The 4,322-nt window shown below is 45.4% G+C and overlaps 1 pseudogene; it reads right to left on the bottom strand.

The window, feature by feature from the left end:
* Window positions 1-517: 517 nt before the first annotated feature.
* Window positions 518-2,992, bottom strand: LOC123429174 (annotated as a pseudogene).
* Between the last annotated feature and the right edge of the window lie 1,330 nt (window positions 2,993-4,322).

Raw genomic sequence — 4,322 nt, 5'->3', positions numbered from 1 at the left:
TGTTTAAAAATGGATGCTTGGTTTAAAATATAACAATCATTCCGAATATAAGGATGAAATAAAATGAATGTCATTTGTGTGGGGACAGAGTATCATGCATGCACCGGTAAGATGTTACGGCGTGATTGGGTGAAGGCAAATCACCTCATCCCGGTCAATGCACCGGTCTCTCCATTCCAACTCTGTCTCTAAAGCTGCATGTATTTTGGCACGGATCTTGATGAAATTGTTGGACGATGGATTTCGTACCAGTAGTTACCGGTTCCGATGAATTAATTTATTCGTTTTACCAATTACCAGGCCACAAGTGTTTCACAGAAGAGGCGTCTGATTTACACCCAAGTGCAGTAGTTTGTAGCAAGTAAGCAAGGTCGTCTCTATGTAATTAAGTCAAAAATGTACAATTAAGTGTTGAGCATTCCACAGAAGAGCATTCCAGTTGGCGTGTGGCACAAATAAACCATCCAATATGAGCGGTTATGTAGTAGTGTTAGCTGCTAGCCACGAATATGGTGATCTGAGTTGTTATGACAGGCTTTCTTTATTCAACATACGTGGGAATAACAAGAAGTTCACGAATTGCATCCACGATACCATTGTGATACAAGGTAAGTGTGTGCATGGTCGAGTCCTCATTTTGCAAGCTGCGCGCAGACAAGACTATATATGGACTAATGTATTACTCTTGTGGCACTAGAGGGACAAGGAGGAGCTTCTCCTTCCGGTGCACTGTCACCCCAAATGATTCGGTCATACTGATGCCACCTTCCATCAATTCTGGTGGTAGGTTCCAGTTGAAGTGGTACATGAGATTCGCAAGCATGATCTCGATGGTCATAATCGCAAAGTTGATACCCGGACACATCCTCCGCCCAGTCCCAAATGGCAAGTATAGGAAATCGTTCCCCTTATAGTCGATAGTTGCAGCGCTACCACCTTCCATGAACCGCTCGGGCATGAACTCCTCCGCACTCTCCCAGCTGCTAGGATCCCTTGCAAGAGCCCAGCTATTGACGATGGCGCGTGTTCCTGATGGTATTTTGTAGCCGTTTATATTGCAGTCAGCCATGGAGAGGTGGGGTACAAGGAATGGTGCGGGCATATGGAGTCGGAGTGTCTCTTTGATGACTGCCTTTAGGTAGGCCAAGCTGGTGAGATCTTCTTCGGTAACCATTTCTTTTCCCTTGGGTATAGACGTATAGTGATTCTCACCTCAGCTTCTAGCTTCTTCATGAGGTGAGGATTTTGCATGAGCCGAACCATGGCATATTCCAGCACTATGAATGATGTATCAGTGCCAGCTTCAAACATGACCTACATATGCATACATTTACATATATAAGAATCAACGACATATAAGCTAATCACTGGGGTATGAATTATTTAAAGTTTTAGGTTTGTTTTAAGTCAAGTATGTTAAGTTTGACTGAGTTTATAGAAAAATATATGAACATTTACAACACTAACTTAGTTCCATTGTGTAACATAATATGTTTCTAATATATTATATTGATGTTGTAGATATTAACACATTTGTATAGGCTCGAGTCAAATATAAAGAAGTTTGACTTAACATAGAGCTATATATATATAGCTTCAAATAATTTCGTATGGAGGGAGTACATGTGTAGGTAGGTTCTGTTTGTGAGGTCATACCTCCAATTGAGCCTTAATATGATCTCTCGTAAGATTGTACTCTTGTTGAATAGAAAGCAACAAATCGATGAAGTCGCTATCCTCGCTGCTGTGATCTGACGCTGGCTTACTTGCATGTTCATCGATGAGGCTATTGAGCAGGCCGTCCCACATCTTGTTCACCTTCCGTGCCTTGGCGCAAACCATCCTCTTGATGACGTCCAATTTCACCAACACGGGGAAGTAGTCCTCCAGGTTAAAACCGCCGATGAGCGACGAGTTGGCCTCAACAAGCTCCCGAAAGAGCTTGTTGTAGCCTTGTTTCCTGAAAGATTTGCCGGCCACGGCATGGCACACGATGTCGTTGGTGAAGGCGTTGAGCAGATCGCTCAGGTCCATGGTGGTGCCTGCTATGGCGGCCTCCCGGATCTTGGCTATCACCAATCTCACCTTGTTGATCGAGGAGGCCAGCACATGCAATATTAGTCATTTTCAGTATGGCTGATGACTGATGAGGTGGACAACATGTACATGGTGCAATAAAATTCAGATGGGTGTGTCTAGGCCACATTTAGATGTGACATAGTTATTGCACTAGATGACTAAATCAAGTATAAAAAACAAAACAAAACATCAACACGAATCTTTACGTAAGATCAATGACATAAGATTTAGATGTGCAATACTTATGTCAAGATGCATTTTAACAAAACCAAATTCAGATTGATGGTTTGCTACCTCGTTCTCGCGCGCATGGCGGTAGGACCGGACCTTCTTGTTGGTGAGGAGGTGCGTGGTGGCGATCTTCTTGACTTGGCGCCAGTGCTCACCGTAGGGGCAAAAGGCGACGTCTGTGGAGCCGTAGAAGAGGATGTCAGTGACGGGGGAGTAGGCTCGGGACGCGAAGATGTGGTCGTGTGTGCGCAGCACGGCCTGCGCGGCGCTCGGCGAGGACACGACGAGCGTCGGGACGGCGCCGAGGCGGAGGAGCATGAGGCCGTCACGTCTGTGCTCGACGGCGAGATCGCGGAGGGAGATATGCGGCAGGGGTCCGACGAGGTGCAGGTGGCCGATGACGGGGAGCCTCCTTGGAGGAGAAGGCAGCTTGCTCAGCTGATCTTCTCTTGCTCTCGCGGTGGCTGTGGCCGTCGACGGCGTCCCCAAGCGTCGTGCCACGAAGAGTACAAGAAGGGGACACACTAGTAGGACAGAGACCACTAGGGCTGCCTGTGGAGATGGAGACCTCCCCTGCAGGAGCATCAGCAGGTCGTGGAGGCCATGCTGCACCTGCGACATGGCCATGATGAACGTACGATGGGCGCTGTGTTCCATCTCCACAGGCAGCATCCCATCTGGCTTTATAGCTACAAGCGTGGAGATTGCAGGCAGCAAGAGCAATGCATCTTTTCTGGTCCATAGTTTAGTTAGAAAACTGCAGGCCGATGTAGAGAGCCACGACACCATGAGAGGCTGTTAATTTGCGTACTACATGTGGTAACTTCTTGTAATAATCCCTCATGTCTTCGTCCTCACTGACCTCACAGGATAGACCCTCGATAGTGAGTTGTGACACGCTTCAACTACAACGGAACCTTACGTCGATGAGCACTTGAACACAAACTTCATACCTCATCCTCATCTCCCACCGCCCGTCTCTTGGTGGCAAGCCGGCAACTGAGGTCAAGCGGCAATAGAACTCGCCGTATACTAGCACCTCAACTTTGTTATGTACGAACATGCCAAAACTCCATGAAATCTCCGAAGTGCTCATCCAGCCACCATGACTTAGGACATGCTAACACCACTCGCACCACCAATCCCTGCAGTACCTAATAACTATGCCACACTTAACTAAGATTCAACTCCAAATCAGATACTCCCTCTTTTAATGATAATACAAACGGTCTTATATTTCCTTACGGAGTGTGTGAGACTAGCCATAGTGGGAAGTAACTAAGTAGTAACATCAACGCCACGTAGGTAAAAAATCTGACGTGGCAAGTAATTAATGCGGAGAGAGATGGTGGTAGTAACATAGCTAGTTACCATCACATCACATATTTCAATGCATTATGTGTCTATAACCTAATAAATGCTAGTTTGCATGACACCACATGTATGTTACTCCCCACTATGAAGGTAGTAACATAGAGTAGTAACAACATTATGTTACTACTCCTAGTTATTCCCCATTATGAGCAGCCTGAGTTCTAGTCTACTACTCGATGCTTGGGAACTCCGATTCATTATTGACACGTCATTAATACCTAGTGAAAACACGTTGAGGAGTGCTTAGAGAAACGATTGATTGAGTAGATGAAAAAGACAAGTTGCTCTCTATTGGAGGAAGACTTGTTTTGATCAATTATGTTCTCAGAAATATGGTTCTCCATATGCTTTTGTTTTTGCAGCTCTCAAAAGGGGTTACGCAAGATCCAAATCCAATTTCATTTTATAGGGGACAATGAAAAAGATTTTTTTTTTTTTAGAAATGGAGGATGACCCTCGGCCTCTTTATCAGGGAGATGCATGCGGCCATTTTATTGATTATTCTCGAGGACCTTACAAAGTATTACAACAATATGTCTGAATCCGTCATCTTCGCAACATCTGTCGCTACTCCTATCCATATGATGAAGGGGTGCTAGCTGGGCCACATACCCAGATCACTTACCTAAGCCTAACAT

Source organism: Hordeum vulgare, chromosome 2H (genome assembly GCF_904849725.1).
Source record: "Hordeum vulgare subsp. vulgare chromosome 2H, MorexV3_pseudomolecules_assembly, whole genome shotgun sequence".
Lineage (NCBI taxonomy): Eukaryota > Viridiplantae > Streptophyta > Magnoliopsida > Poales > Poaceae > Hordeum > Hordeum vulgare.
This window is presented reverse-complemented; position numbering and strand designations above follow the sequence as displayed.